We start from the raw sequence: 17460 nt of genomic DNA, 5'->3' as shown, positions 1-17460 counted from the left end.
TGCTTTGTATCCTCGTATTGAGAAATTCACTTTTGCATCACTGGATTGTGAAGCATGAAAAATCAGTTGATTTTAGCCTCTAGATCTTCCGTTATCTTCTTCTCAACAGCAAGATTTCACATGACAATCCCAGATATGCGCTCATCATCTATGGTTTGCCATAGCGTGTCTTGGGCTTTATCAGATCCGTCTAGCCACTATCCAATGTAAACTAGGGACTTTGATACCAGCCAACCTTCTGCCATGCTACCCTCCGGACTTGCCTTCTGACGCACATATCCCTTGAGCGTTTTCATGAAACGTTCTAAAAAGAACATCCATATGGAATGTACTATGCCAGCTATTTCCACCTCATCGACTATGTGAACAAGAAGATGCATCTGAATGGTTAGCATGGTAGTAGGAAAGTGTTTCTCAAACATGCACACAACCTCCACAGCGTTTAGTTTGGCAAATGGTATGGAGTCTACATTGATCTCCTTTTGTAGATCCATTGCACCAACTTTGCAATTTTGTAGATTGTGTTATGGATGCCAAAAGACAAACATCCCTCAATGACCACCGGTAAATAAACTACAAAACACGTCTAGCAATGATATTAAAGTCCACACACGAATTTGTTACACAATTCTCACTATGATATATTCCACTTCAAACATACTTGACACATTTTATGCCAGTTGTGTGACTTCAAACGATTAAGCTTCCCTTCTTTAGTGAAACACGTTCGGAGTGAGTGCATTATGCTAGTGGGGGTCCGCACTGATTGAATGGTCTCTTTTACTTTATGTTCTTGGGCTCCTGTCAAAATCCATGGCACTTTAGGGAGTTTTATCGATCCATCGGGTGCTGTCTGCGGCCAATATTGCTCCGTACAATCCACATTTCTAAGGTAAACTCTGGCTCTCAATGTATCTTTCTTGCCGGTCAGATGGTCCACAGCAAATTACCCACATTCTTGAATATCTGCATTGAATCGAGCAAGTGCTTGAACATGAGTCTGTGCCAATATGGTAACTTGTACCATAGAGAGAGTCTCTTCATCCCTGGGGGCAAACCGTCATCACACATCTCCTTCTGCTCTAACCATGCTTGTGCAGACATCCTCGGTGGCTCTCTTTCCAAAAAAACATCGCGTAACTCATGATTCTCTGGAAGATACACTTGATGACCTTCGTAGATTTGCTTCTTCACTGAAGACGCCCGACGTGCATTAAGAATAGGTCCACATGTGACACATGCTCTGTATCCGCTTGTTTGAAGCCCTGCATGTATACACATGATAATAGATAAGCTTGATAAAAACCAAGTATTTTGTTAGTTCGGGATAGTCATGCATGGTCCACATTAGAATGTCTCTGATCAAAGCATTCCATCGACCTGTGTGTCGGCTCATATCCACCACTTCTATGCCAATCCACAATTGTTGTAGCTCTTCCAATAGTGGACAAAGATACACATCCATATTCTTCACTTTATACCGCCCCTACACAATCAAGCTTAGAAACAGGTGCCCCTTCTTGGTAGTCAACCACGGGGGAATGTTGTAGTTTTGATGACAACGGGCCATACAGTGTAAGATGTTGACCTTTGACCAAATGAATTTACGCCATCCAAAGCCAAGCCTATGCGCAAATTTTGAGCTTCCCTCACAAATCGGGCCATGTATCATCTATATGTTTCCAGGCTGCGCAATCTGCAGGAATCCGTAGCACACCATCCGAAGATCTACTCTCCTCGTGCCATGATGCTAGGGTGGCCATGGACTTACATTCAAAGAAATGCTTGATGCGATGAAGCAGAGAAAAATGTTGCAAAACCTTTTGTGTAATTTTTTGTCCATGGAGATCTACTCGATATCTCTCGGAATCACATTTCGGACACTTCTCCATGGCTATGTATTCTCCTCTGAAAAGAATGCAGTCGTTAGGACAAGCATTAATCGAATTGTAATCCATCCCCAAGTTTTGCAAGATCTTTCATGCTTCCTCTCTGGAATCTAGCATCACATTATCAGCTGGTAGTATGTGCTCTTTGAGCAATCTACACAACGAAAAAAATGCGGTACACTTGTGTAAGTAATCTATCATATCATTATACATCTAGAGTTTTTTATTGACATAAAAACATTGTAATAGATCACCTGAAAATCACTGTGATGCTAGTGTCACTCCATTCAAACTTTGCCTGCATGTTGAGAAGAACCAGGAGCGCTTTCAATTTAAACACACGTGCTCCATCATACAATGGCGTATCGTCTTCACTTTGTATATCATCATAGATAAGCCTCGATAATTTCATCGATCTCGGGCTCAAACATAGCCTTGTTGGGAATGTGGTCTGCATGATCATCCTCCAAGCTATCAGAGGCTACATCTTGTGGCCTCGCGTATGTTGCTTGACCAAAGTGCCTGCGAACACGTCTATTGGGTTGCAAGATTGCTGCCTATTGGCGAGTGTCAAGGTTCGACGAGTTATAATTGGCAACAACTCATTCTATATTAGATGGATCAAACTCACTAAATTAACGAACGTGCTGCAAAGAAATGCGTCTTGTCCGTCGCACAGCATGTTTGCATTGATTACAAGGACATAAGATGTTTGTTAAGAGATAGGTGTTTTGGTTGGACGGCCCCACATGGTCGTCACTACTCATAATGAATGTAAAAAACTTATAACCTGCACATAAATTTAATCTTCTATTGGCATCCTCCATCTTTATCTCTGTGTGTGTGTGTGTGTGTGTGTGTGTGTGTGTGTGTGTGTGTGTGTGTGTGTGTGTGTGTGTGTGTTCACACTGTAAACTACCTCACATTCTCTTGTCATGTCCGATCCTCGCACACCTCAGCCTAGAGGTGCACGGAGATCAGAACCACCGGGTTGTAAGCTCGTCTTTATTGGTCAATGCCTATATTTGTGGGTACGAGAAATCTACACACCTACCTCTACATGGCAGTGCATGTAGTGGACAAAACCCCTTTGCCTCTTCTGTGGCTATAGCAATTCACAGCATCTTAACATCTTTTCATAGCAGATCCTTGTTCGAGGGATTACTTAGCACATTACATGTTGGCCTCCAATCTGAGTATCATGCCGTTGAAAGCTTTCCAACTTAAGGTCGCATCCATAGACAGGAAGCGAGGGATCACCGTTCGCCTAACTCTATTTTTTTTCGTAATCCCAAAGGTAGACTTTAATATAAAAACTAAATCCAAAATCTAATCTTAAATCTAACTTAATTGAACATATGATGATTTTGAGCTAATTGAACATGGTTAGTGGGTGATTTAATAGGTGTCAGATTTTGATGGGAATATACATATTGTTGTTTACCTAGTATTTGGTCTTTGGGCAAAGCCTTGAGCTTAATTGGAACTCCCCCTTCATTGACATGCCCTAAAATCTAGCATAAATCTAAATCTAATCTAATCTTAAATCTAACCTAGCTAACATTAAATCTTGTCCTAATTTTAAATCTAACATAAATCTAAATCTAATTTAATTTTAAACTCAACATAAATCTAAATCTAATCTAATCTTAAATCTAATTCAATCTTAAACTCAACATAAACCTAAATCTAATCTAATCTTAAATCTAACATAAACCTGAAGGTAATGTAGTTTGTCGCTTGCGTTTTGTGCAGCTCTAACCTGCAGCAGAGGTGAGTTATGCTAGTGCAGTCGTGCTGAGAGAGAGAGAGAGAGAGAGAGAGAGAGAGAGAGAGATGCCTTTGTTTTGGAGTAGTGCTAACATGATTGAGTTGCAAATGCACAGTGCGATTGGAAGGTGGCAACTTCAGCCGGTTGTGTAAGAAGGCAAGGCTGTCTGTGGGTGGGGAGTGTGGGAGAGCTGACTATAAAAACGCCAATGGGGCAATGCAGGAGAGTACCATCTACCTCAACGACAAGGTGTTCAACAACAGAGGCCAGCTCGTCTACCACAACTGCAAGGGTGGGCCCTTCAATGCGCTCATGAAACGTTGTGAGTTCTCTCACTCCTGCTCCAGCATCAGCCAACGGGACGGCCCCGTCCTCTCTGCCTCCTGCACAGCCCCCAAATCACCCTCTCGTGTCTCAACCTCCCTCGATCTCAACCGCTGCATCACCAACAAACATGGCGTGTGCAAATACGTATATTGGGTTGCAAGATTGCTGTCTGTTGACCAGCGTCAGAGTCCCGACGAGTTATAATTGGCAACAACTCGAGTTATAATCTAATATAATCTTAAACTCAACATAAACCTAAATCTAATCTAATCTTAAATCTAACCTAAACCTAAATGTAATCTAACTTAAATGTAATCTAACTTAAATGTAATCTAACCTAATTTTAAATTTAGCATAAATTTTGAATATAAGTTAAATAAAATCCAACTCTAACCTTTGATCTTAATCTAACCTAATCTTAAATGTAATTTTAAATTTAACCTAGTCCTAAATCTTAATATAGCATTTCATCAATTCATATTTTCCCTACCTGTTTTATTTATCTCTCTCCTTGTTTGTTTTCTCCCTTATCTCTCTCTTTGTTCTCTCTCTCTCTCTCTCTCTCTCTCTCTCTCTCTCTCTCTCTCTCTCTCTCCCCCTCTTTCTCTTTGTTTTCTCCTCTTATCTGTCTTCTCTCTCTCTCTCTCTCTCTCTCTCTCTCTCTCTCTCATAAATTCTCTCTCTTTACTCTCTCTCTCTCTCTCTCTCTCTCTCTCTCTCTTATACACACACACACACACACACACTCAAAGACACAATGTGTGTGTGTGTGTGTGATTGAGAGGGAGAGAGAGAAAGAGGGAAATGGAACATGAGAGGGAGGAGAGGGAAGGAGCATACCTAGCTCTCCTTTTTCTCCTTGTCTGTGTGTTTGTGTGTGTGTGTGTGGGGGGCGGGGGGGGGGAGAGGGAAGAGAGAGAGAGAGAGTGAGGGAGAGGCACGGGTTTACATGTCTCACTAGAGCACCGAAACTCAGATCTGAGATCTGAGTTTTTGGCGCTCTCGGTTTACTTTTTATCCCTGTCAGTGTCGCTATGAGCGTCGCTATGCAACAAAGAAAATAGCGAGCTCATAGCGATGCCGTGGATTTTAACTTTTGAGCGTCACACTGCGAGCGTCGCTAATATGAAGTACCTCTTGTAGTGTAAGGCAAAAAGCCGCTGCTGGCAAGCACAGAAGGGCCTTAACATTCAAAGAAAATGATTGGGTCTAACTTAAGTTTCCTAAGGCTCGATTGAGGCAAACGACGGGCAAAAATCCTCCGGGCCATCAAAAGTATTATGCTAAACTAGCAAAAAGATACTATGGTCCTTTTCAAATTTTGAAGCCAATCAATGAGGTGGCTTATCAACTCAAGTTTCCTAAACATAGGCTCATACACAATGCTTTTTATGTGAGCCTACTTAAGCCCTACAAAGGAGAGACTCCAAATGAACCAATTATTGAAGACCCTCCCAAAATTGAAGACCAAGAAGAGGTTCTACAACCCGATGCTATCCTTTGGCATGAAGACAAGGTACTACAACATGGTAAGATTATCCGACGGTATCTTATTAAGTTCAAAAATTATCCTTTTGAAGATGCTAAATGGATGCAAGGAATCCAGCTTAAGGCTAGTATGAACCTTGTCAACGCATACAATGCTACATTAGAGTAAGCAAATGTACATGTTTCTTTTGAATGATCAGTTTTTTTGTCTTATAAGACTAATTCTCTATTTATTGTGCGCAAATTTAAGTAGTATCCATACTAAGAATCATGTTTGTGATGACGACATCTCTAAAACACCATGTAGAATTTGTCACTCTACTTGGGAGGATGAAATGGACTAAAGAGCAGACATGCTTGCGGTAGCTATGTCTCCCAAGCACCAAATGGATAGTCATCCATCTTGGAATGATGTCGTAGGTAAAAAGGGATCCTATACCCGTAATGTCATAAAATCTAATATCTAACCAACCCAAATGATTTTCTCATATTAAACTGATCATTTAATGTAGGATAATAAATGGGAACAAGGGTAAGAATATAGACATGTGCTTACGGATCTATCTCAACATGGGGCCAATGGTAAATGGGTCCAAATGAGAGATGGTATTTCAAAGAGAAAAGCTAACTAATGGAGCTTAAAAGACCTTAGCGTTAGCTTCATTAAAGACCTCCAATGGTTAGTGTTAAAAGTCCTTTGACCTTAGGCAAGCTAGGGCTGAGCTTGAGGTGGGAACCCGACCTATGCTTGAGGTGCTTGTCATGCTTCATGACTAAGGTGATTGAGGTGCTTGTCGTGCTTGATGAGGAAGGTGCTTGAGAAGCTTCTTATGCATGAGGGGTAAGGTGCTTGAGTAAAAAAGAGACCCTACAAAGGAGGGGAAAAGTCCCAAAGTTAGGGGAATCTTTGACTTAACCTCCCACTCACCCAAAGGGCACCCCTTTTCTCAAGGGGCACATGGGACACATGTCAGACTCTCACTATGCTTAGCCACATGGTGTGCTTGAATGCTATTGGTTGGGCTAAAGAGGGGTCCAATGAGCTTCGAGTTCCATCCAACAAATATCTAGATGTTTTCAAGCTCTCTCTCTCTCTCTCTCTCTAAGGGGTAAGGAGGACACTTGTCCAAGGACTGCCCATGTACTTGAAATTCATGCTGCATGTGATTGGCTAGGGGGAGAGGGGTCTAATGAGGTTGAGATATGAAAAAAAGGTAGAACTCACCCCAAGCAAGCAAGGGGTGTGTTGGGGGGATATAGACCACACACACACACACACACACACACACACACACACACACACACACACACTCATTTTGTGGATTCATTCTCACTTGCTGAAAGAAGAGAAACTCCACCTCCTTCTCCAAGCTTGTGAGAAGTGAGAGCCTACACCAACACTCTTGGCTATGGAATGCAAATCCAACGAAGAGCCATGCTTCAATGCTTAAACTTGCCATTTTCTCCATCTTCATTACTATGCTCTTATGTATGCTAGCAAGAAGAGTGATGATAAGTGAGGGACTATTTCTTTCTCCTATGAAATGTTTCTTCTTCCTCTTCCCTACCCTCATTCCCTGCTAACTCTCTCCACCTTCGAAGGTGTTTGAGGCCTTGGGACTGAGGCTTGGGATAGTTAATGCTTTCTACAAATTTTATGTTATGCTTGTGCTGCATGAAGTTTTCCATCTTCATTGCATCACCCAAGTCACAAGGAACACAAAGATTTTATTGTACCAAGTCTCTCTTGATGGGAGAAACTATAATACAAATGCCTATTGGAGGGGGGGACCGGCTCCGTATGAATCCGGTCCTCAACTGTTGTCATGTTCTCTAAACTCTCTCTCTTGCAAAAGTATTGTTCATGCCAAGTTAACTAAGTACCATGTTTATGTTGCTACCATCAATTAATTTCACCCACTATGCTCACAAAGTAACTTCACAAAAGTGCTTTATTTAATTTCCTAATTCCTCTACTCTCAAAGTTCAAAGGCCATTTATATTACACTTTTGGGTATCCAAATTTTCTTGGTTCCCTGCATGATAGGTTGGTGAGAAGAAGTCCTTAGTGAAGCAGTAGTTGTAATTGTGGTTGAACACTCATTCTTCTTTGATAGGAAATCACCAAGAGCTTCTTTCCATTCTTCTTTGTTGTATGCAAATGGTATCTTTAGCTGTCCTCTTTTAAGTGTAAGTTCCAAAATTTTGGCATCCCAACCTTGGATTGCTTTGTAGGTTCTGATCCAAGGAATGCCCAATATTAGGTCTTTGTTCATATATTCATCCCATATGAAAGTATGCGGGCAAGAGAATTCATGAACCATAACATTCAAGTTGATTTTCCGAGTGTCTCTTTTGTTGCAACCCTTGACAATGAATCGACAATACTCAAGTTGTTGAGTAGTTGCTTTGTGATATGTAGAATAGATGACTGCATTGACACATGCTCCTGTATCTACTAAAGATCCACGATCACTTACAAGCTCAATAGGAAGTTCATACTGAGTAAACATGCATTTGTGCACGAACGCGGCAGTAGTTCTAGCATATTCTTCCTGGTGCCTTGTGCTTTGTCCCATTTGGATAAGTAATCTATGTCCACAATAATATATTGCATCTGAGTTATGTATTCCGGTGGTTGTATTGGACCCACAAAGTCTATACCCCATTTAGAAAATGTGTGTGCTGCCATTTTAGGTTGCAATGGCATACTATTAATTCTTGTTGGCATTTTTGCTCGTTGACATGCATCCCATTGTCAAACAGATTCTTTCACATCTGCAAACAAAATTGGCAACCGAAAGACTGCCATCAATATAGCTTTGGTTGTGGTTTCATGGGAGAAGTGACCATTGCGGTGTCACTAAAATCTGAAAATAACGTGGCATGGGGTATGGAGGCTCTATCTTTACATTGAGAGAAATCAATCACATAATGATGAGAATCTCTCTTCATGTTAGGCTAGTAAACTCCCAACCAAGTTAACAATCGTAAGGTTTGATCTCGTGCAAAATGTAGACCTACTACTGTGATATGACCTTGATTCAAGTAGGCTTCTTGTTCCTTTGGATTAATGCACAAGAGCAGGATTCCATCCTTGTTTTTGTAAGACACCCTTCCAGCTAGCAATTGATATAGGGATGATTTCTCAATCAATCATGGTGTAATAGGGATTGGTATTTGGGAATCTACATGTGCTATGGTCATTAAGGATGTTGGAATTAGGGTTGCAGAGAAACGCACACAGCTTGGAGAAGATGAAGAAAGCTCAAGGCACATAACAGAGAGTGTGTACTTAGTGTGAAATGGAAAGATCAATAGCCCTAGAGTGATGGGCGTATATACAATGCTCGGGGGGAAAAACCTCCTAAAGAGGGAAAAAATGCCCCGGCGGTCCCATTGTGTTCACACACATCACTACCACATGTATATGGTAACAAATCCCCCCCTGGAGTGATGCGGTGAACAAGAGCTGGCACATGAGTAAAGAGAAAAGCCATGCCCTGAGGACATGATCGGTCCACAAAGGGGAGTAAGCCCAAAGCTTTGCGGAAAGCTTCAAGATTCTCACGAGACAATGCCTTTGTGAAAAGATCTGCAAGGTTGTCCTGTGTTGGCACATAAGCCAAGCTGATCTCTCCTGCTGAGAGCCTCTCCCTGACATAGTGGTAATGCACCTCAATGTGCTTTGTACGAGCATGAAAAACTGGGTTCCTCGCAACTGCCAATGCGCTCTGACTGTCAGTGTAGATAGTGTTGGCAGTGTCCTGTCCAACACCCAAATCATCCATAAGGCGTCTGAGCCATACACACTCAACCATAGCTGTGAAGACTGCCCTGTACTCAGCCTCACAACTCGAAGTGGCCACAGTAGGTTGCTTCTTGCTCAACCATGATATACATGAATTTCCAAGCATGAAACAAAAACCACTTGTGGACACTCACGTGTCAAAACAACCAGCCCAATCTTAGTCCGAAAAAGCATGTAAGTCTGGCGGCAATGATCCCCCCTTGGGATAAAACAAGCCAAGATGTAAAGTGCCACTAAGGTAGCGGAAAATCCTTTTGACAGCCTGTCAATGCTTAGACCCTGGGCTATGCATAAATCTGCTGACCTGTGAGACTACAAACTGAATATCTGGCCCGTGTTGCATACATAAATGAGGCAACCAACAACAATTTGGTAAAGAGCGACATCAGCAGGATTGCCAGCATCATGTAGACTCAACTTCAAACCTGTTTCCATGGGAGTGGCAATAAGTTTGCAATCCTCAAGTCCAAACTTACATAGCAATGTCTCTATGTAACTTTTCTCACAAAGGCAATACCACCATCACACTGCTTTAACTGTATCCCCAAGTAATGATGCAACAGCCTCAAATCTTTCATCTTGAAAGTAGCATTCAAATCAGCCTTAAATTCAGCAATATGTCTCTCATTTGGTCCAGTGATCAGCAAATCATCGACATAAAGAACCACAATGAGAATTACATCATCCTCACGCTTTACATACAATGTGCTTTCTGTTGGACTGTTACGAAAGCCTCGTTCAACCAAATGAGTGTCAGATTTCTCATACCAAGCACGAGGAGATTGCTTCAACCCATACAAAGCCTTCTTACATCTGCACACTTTGTCCTCTTGTCCTTTTATGACAAAACCGCGAGGTGCGCTACATAAACTTCCTCAAATATGTCACCATTCAAGAAAGCAGTAACAATGTCCGATTGATGTACATCCCAACCAAAATGAGCTGCCAATGCACATAGAAAACGCATAGTAGTCATACAACAAGTGGGAGCAAAAGTCTCTTCATAATCTATGCCTTTTTGCTGTGCATAACCCTTTGCAACAAGTCGAGCCTTATGGCGATCAATCTCACCATCCGGCTTGCATTTCAACTTGTAAACCCACTTTGTACCAATGGCCTTTTTGCCAGGAGGCAAATCACATAAAGTCCATGTGTCATTTTCTATAAGTGCATCATATTCTGATTGCATGGCAGCCATCCAATTTTCTGAATTTTGTGCTTCATCAAAAGACAGAGGCTCCTCAACATCATGTAAGCTAGACACAGCCAATGCATAACAATCTGATGCATAAGATGCATGGCGAGAGCCTAAACGAGTACAACTAGACAAAAGTGCATCCAGTTTACTGTCATACAAAGTGTGCACCAGCCATTTTGGCATACCTCTAGCCTACGCATTTTAAGCCCTTTCCTCATCAAGTACATCATGTACATCTGCATCAGTAATAGGCTGATCTGTAACATTTTCAGAAAGCCCCATAGGCTGTACATTTGCCTCATTGCAACTTACATTTGTATTTCCACCGCTGAAAAGAGGCAACAAAGTGTCATAAATGTCCCGTGAGCTTACATTATTGTCTTTAGTACATGACAGCAAGGGCTGAACAGAATCTTCCACAAACACTACATCCCGTGAAACCAGAATACGTTTTGTTTGCAGATGATACAACCTGTAACCTTTGCTTTCAGCACTATAACCAACAAAAATACATTTGATAGCCTTATCATCCAATTTTCTGCGCTACACTTGTGGCACCAAAGCATATGCCAAACAGCCAAAAACACGCATGTGCTCAATAGCAGGCTTTCTATCATGCCATGCTTCATATGGAGCAATAGACTTCAAAGCTTTTGTAGGACACCTGTTAAGTACATAAGTGGCACACATGATGGCCTCAAGCCAAAAACAATGCGACAAAGCTTGACTTTTGACCATACATCGTGCCATTTCCGTCAGTGACCTGTTTTTCCTCTCAGCAACACCATTTTGCTGAGGTGTATAAGGCACTGTACATTGGTGTTTTATCCCAAAACTAGCCAGAAATGTATTAAATTCATGAGACATATACTCCCCCCCTCGATCAAAACGGACGGTGCCCATAGTACATTTCAAGACATTTTTAGCCATACCCAGAAATTGTTTGAAGCACATAAAAACTTCAGACTTCGCTTTAAGCGGAAATACCCATGCATGCCTGGAGTAATCATCGATGAAAGTCACAAAGTACAGGTAATTGCCCAAGGATGGAGTTTGCATGAGCCCACAAACATCACTATGCACAAGCTGCAACCTGCATGTGGCCCAAACTGAACCATCCTTTGGAAACTTAGAACGCTGCATCTTACCCAAAATACAGCCTTCACAAACATGTTTGACAGGTGCTTCAAGAGGCGGCAAAGAAGCAACCATATCAGATTTCTGCAAACACAGCAAACTAGCAAAATTCAGATGAACAAAACGTGCATGCCAAAGTTTTGCATCTGAAATAGCCCTTGAATCTACAACAGCATTTGCAAAATTTTGTCCACACTTGTCATACAAAGTGAGCTTATACAACCCACGGCACAAAAGGCCAGATGCAACAATTTCATCACCAAAACTGAGATCATGAACTGTACATCTGTCATCCACAAATTTGACTACAAGTCCAAGTCTAGCAAGTGCAGATACAGACAAGAGATTCTTCTTGATCCCAGGTACATAAAGTGCATCAACAAGTATGAAGGAACTGCCATTTGCAGCAGTAAGCACAATCTTTCCAACTCCCTAAACCAAATAAGAGGCATTGTTGGCACAAGTGACTGAATTCCCATGAGGGACGGACTCGAGAGAGGTAAACAATTCACGATGTGAGGTAATGTGCTTTGTAGCACCACTATCGAAATACCACACACGTGAATCTGCAGCAACTGATAAGCATGCATCATGGACAGCAGGATCGAAGTGCACTCTGCGCTAAAAGCCCATTCTGCATCGACATCAGCCTCATAGTCCCCTTTCACAGAAGACTCAACAATGGCTGCATTTGTAGTGGAACCAGTATTTGCAGTGGAACCACCCTCTTTGTTCTTAGCCTCTTTGGCCTTCAACTTAGGAAATGACTTGATCAAGTGATCATTGGCTTTACAATAATGGCAACGCATCTTCTTTTTGCCCTTATCACCATAATTGCCAGACGAATTGCTGCCAGCAGAAGAATTAGGAACATAAGTTTTGCCACTCGCAGCAGAACCATAAGAAGTGGCTGCATTACTGTTACCACCCTTTCTTTGAGAAGCAATGAAAGCCTGTTCAACTGCACGCTGTCTAGTCCTGTTTTTTCTGGAAAGTGACTCTTGCAATAGCAATGTGCATAATGCGTCAAACTTGACAACTTCAGGATTAGTCTCCAAGTACTAGCAAAAGTTTGGTGAGAATCTGGTAAGGCATCAAGAACAGTCTGCACAAGGGGATTGTCTGAAATAAGTTCACCTGCAGAAATAAGTTGGTCATTGATATCCTTGACACTAGCAAGGAAAGTGTCCATATCAACTTACTCATGCATAATCTTCGACTCCAGCTCTTTACGCAGCAAAGCAATTTTAGGCTCATTGCGGCTTGCATAAAGACCTGCTAGAATATCCCAAGCCTGTTTTGCAGATTTTGTTGAACGGATGTGAGGAACAATGGTGCGCTTCACAGACAACGCAATCAATGCATGAGCCTGCACATCCTTAACATCCCAACGAGCTTGTTCTGTCGTAGGCAAAACAACTCTAACAGCAACAATCCTTGCAGCAAGACCTGCAACATCCTCAACATCGCCTACATCCTCAGAACCAGGACATACATCGATGCCCTGCACAATGTTCCAAACGCCCTTTGACACAAGAACATGTTGCATCATATAAGCCCACATAGGGTAGTTGTCCCCATCCAACCTGTCCTCAGCAACAAACATCTTGAACACATGTGTGTTGTTGTTGTCAGCCATGGTAAATGCTGCACCTGATGTGAAAACTACTCGAAAATAGGAGAAATGGAACGGGAACACCACGTGCTATATAGCAAAAACCATAGAAGACCGTAAGGCACATGTTATGCAGAAAACAACACTGACAAAAACTCTGCACAAAATGACGAAATAGCTTGTGCAGCACTGCCTGTAGTGAAAACGGAGATTGAAATGAGCCCAAATCAAAAATCTGAGCAGACCAAGCTCTTTGAGCTTACCCAAAATATTTGTTGACCTATGAATGCTCGCCAACGCTCACTGAAATCAGAGAAAGTGACCAGGCGTATGCTGAAGTAGCGGGCGACTAAGCCGGGGAGGACGCAACTTGCTCTGATACCAATTGTTGGAATTAGGGTTGCAGAGAAACGCACACAGCTTGGAGAAGACGAAGGAAGCTCAAGGCACACAACAGAGAGTGTGTACTTAGTGTGCAATGGAAAGATAGATAGCCCTAGAGTGATGGGCGTATATACAATGCTCGGGGGGAAAAACCTCCTAAAGAGGGAAAAAATGCCCCGGTGGTCCTAGTGTGTTCACACACATCACTACCATATGTATATGGTAACAAAGGACACCAGATCTTTCGACCAACTTGGAACCATTTTCACAAAGAACATATATGCATCTGGTAAGTCATCGTCTACCCTTTTAGGTGCTTCCCTGGTGGTGAGTCTTGACATATGATCTGCTCTTTGGTGTTTAGTGCCTTTTTTTACTACAACTATGAAGTCAAATTCAAGTAAGATGATGAACCATCTTACTATCCTTCCTATATTGCACGGTTTATTCACCAAACAGAGTAAGTCTTAATGGTCAACAAAAAAGATGAACGTGTTAGCTAGCAAGTAGTGTCGTAACTTCTTGACTGTATACACCATACCAAGACCTTTCCTTTCAGTTGTTGTATAGTTATTTTCCACTAGGTTTAATTGTTGACTAGCATAGGAGATAGAAAAATCCATGGTTCCTTTTCCTAGATAAGCTAAGATGCAACCAATAGCAAAACTCGAAGCATTGACATGCACATGGAACACTTTGTTCCAATCTGGAGCTTTCGGTATTGGTGTTGTGGTCAAAGCTTGCTTAAGCCTTTGAAATGATTCCTCACATTTGTTAGTCTATACAAAATGAGTGATAAGGTTATAAATGAGCAATTATTATAGTAGATAAATCTACGATAGTAACCACAATGACCCATAAATGCATGAACTTCTTTGACTGATGTTGGCCTATCCATTTCAGCAATCACTGCCACCTTCTCCAGGTATGTGGCTATACTTTTGTTTGATACAATATGTCCAAGAATGTTGCCTTGTCTAACCATAAAACCGTATTTTTCAGGATTTAAGCAAATTCTATATGGATGGCATTCCTTAAAGACACATCGTAAATGTTAAAAGTGACTTTCTTGTTTTGTGGAGTGCACACAAAGATCATCCATGTATACTCCAAGAAATTCCATGGATATTTCTTAAAGGCATGGCTCATCAGCCTTTAAAATGTTGCTGGTGCATTGGTCAAACCAAAAGGCATGACTCGATAAGCAAAAATCCCTCATTTCGTTGCAAAAGTTGTTTTATATCTTGGGGATATATAGTCAATTGGATGTATCCAGAGAATTCAGCCAAAAAGCTATAAGCTTCTTTACCAACTCTTTGATCTAGCACATGATCGGTGATAGGAAGAGGATAGTTATCTCGTATAGTGACGGTGTTCACCTTCTTGAGATTTACACACACACTAAGTTTGCCATTCTTTTTAGGCATTACAACAATTGGTGATACCCAATCAGTGTCTTCTATTTCATAGATGAACTTTGCCTTTTTGAGTTTCTCTATCTCTTCCTTGATTTTTTTGGCAAATGCTCATGATTATAGGTTTATGGTCTTTGTCTGCTCGGCTTAGCATCATCTTTCATAGGGATAGTGTGTTGGCATATGGCAAGATCCACCCCCTTGAGATCCTTGTAAGATCATGCAAAGACATCTCTATATTCCTTTAACATTCTAATGAGAATCTCTCCTTCCTCTTGCGACAGATCTGTAGCTATATATGCAAGTTTTGGCTCTTCTCCAGGCTCTACAAGGTCAAGTCTCTTGGCCTTCTCAATCCCCTCATAAGTTTTTCTTGTTTCTTTTGATTGTTGCACGGGGTGCTCTATAATGATCCTGCAATTTTTCCAATATATATATATATATATGAGGTGGAACATTGATTTCTCTTGGTTTGTCACTATCCGATTCCATCTCCATGGTCCACAATTCTTTTAAGGTCCGTTTCAATTCTTTATATTTTTCTTTACGCTCCGTTTTTATCATTATAGGTTCTTCCTTTGGTATTATTAGGCTTGAGTGACTTTGGTTTTGTTTGGTTTTGTTGCTTTGAATGCTTCGCGTCTGGATATCTTCCAGTTATCTTGTCTTTTATGTAATCCACTGCATCTACTTTCATCAAGAATTGAGTTTCATTTTCTTGTGTACGTTTTACGGTTTTCTTTCTTAAGTTTGTCTCGTTACCTACGATATCTTTGTTGGTGTCTTAGGTGTTGTTTTGGAAACTTGAAAAAAAATTCTTCTCCTCCCCTGAGTAGAAATTTTGCCTTTTTTTTTTCGTTCGATTCCTTCGTTGTAATTGTTTTCTCTTCCAACTCCTCTGTGGCATCGTAGTAGTGATCATGGAAAACTTGTTGCTCCTCGATCATTTTGATAAATACCATCTGGATTGGGACTATATCATAGCCCTCTTTGTCACAAAATTGTGTAGGTTTAGATTCATTAACGCACACATCCATTGTGGCCAAAATCTGGATCCACTCAAAAGGTTCGAACAAATATTCAGCAAATGGTTCAGGTACCTAATCTGCATCATTCACTTCTCTATCTAAGACACAATCTTCTTGTCGTTAACTACCTGATTTATAAGCCCCCCACATCCAAATTGGAGTGTCTTCATGTATCCATGATGGCAGTTTAATCCCCGCAGAGGTCTCAAAGTCCAATTCCTTTATAGGTGTCCTCAAGACATCCTTGTAAGAATGGTCTTTCAAGTTCACTTGAGTAATCATCCCTACTTGTTTCAAGTAGAGATAATCATTGCCCCAATCTTGGATTAATTGTATCTATCTCATGTACGATCTTCCCAAGATGATTTCATAGTTGAGTTTCTTTCCAAAGTCTACAATGGAAAAAATTGTGTTGGTAGTCAATCCCAGAGGAGTTGACTATTAAATTCTCTCGTAATCCCATTGGTTTCTTTATGTGTCCATTTGCTAATTGCAATTTCATTCTTGTTTGCCTGATTGCTAGCTTTCCCCAGGCTTCTCAAACAGCTTTGGTCGCTATGGAAATGCCTGCTCCACTGTCTAAAATCGCCATAGTTGTTACATCATTGTATTGTACTAGAAGAGTAGTGTTTCCCTCGTTCCCTTCACAATAGTCCCCTACCTTGTTCATAAGCACAAAATTGACAAGTTTAGTTCATGCCTCTTTGTTTTTTAAATTTTCCAAGTTCAATTGAGATACTCCCTTTAATCCCATCTTTTCCATGGTTGCAACTTCAGTAGCTCACCCAAAGTGATTGTGCATTGAATTGGTGTTGCCATAATGGATTGCAAATTAGCCACATCCAAAGTTTGTTTTCGCCGGTTTAATTTTGTCATTTTACAAAACATTGAATCTCTTCATTCTCACCTAGGCAAGAAGATAATGTTCACTAGAGCCGAATAACTCTGATCCCCAGTCTCCATACAAGGACTATTCTTCTAGTTTTGTGGGTGGTCTATCAAGCTGAAGTTCTTCAATTGGTGCCAATTTCAATGTCAAACTCTCTTCTTTTGCTTCTCTAACTCTTTCCTACAGGTGGTTTTTTCAATCTTCTTTGATTATAGGCACTCCATCTCATCCTTCTTCACTATCAAGAACTATCATTGTAGGTGATTATGTGTCATTGTTCTCCAAGGTTTCCAATTTACCCTTTTCTTGCGCTTTTTCTTTAATGACTTTTGTTTCAAGTTCTGCTGGTTTACCTATGATTTCTAACTGAGGTTTATGTTTTTCTTGCACAGTTTGCGTGATTTGCACTAGGATTTTATAAGCTTCTAATTTGGCCGTATCCATATCAGGTGCTGGATAGTTTTTCCATTTGTTTTCCAATGTTTGATCGACTTTTAATCCAGCTTGG

This window comes from Adiantum capillus-veneris, chromosome 2, assembly GCF_014529385.1.
Source record: "Adiantum capillus-veneris isolate H3 chromosome 2, ASM1452938v2, whole genome shotgun sequence".
Taxonomy (NCBI): Eukaryota; Viridiplantae; Streptophyta; class Polypodiopsida; order Polypodiales; family Pteridaceae; genus Adiantum; species Adiantum capillus-veneris.
Note: the sequence above shows the minus strand (reverse complement) of the source record.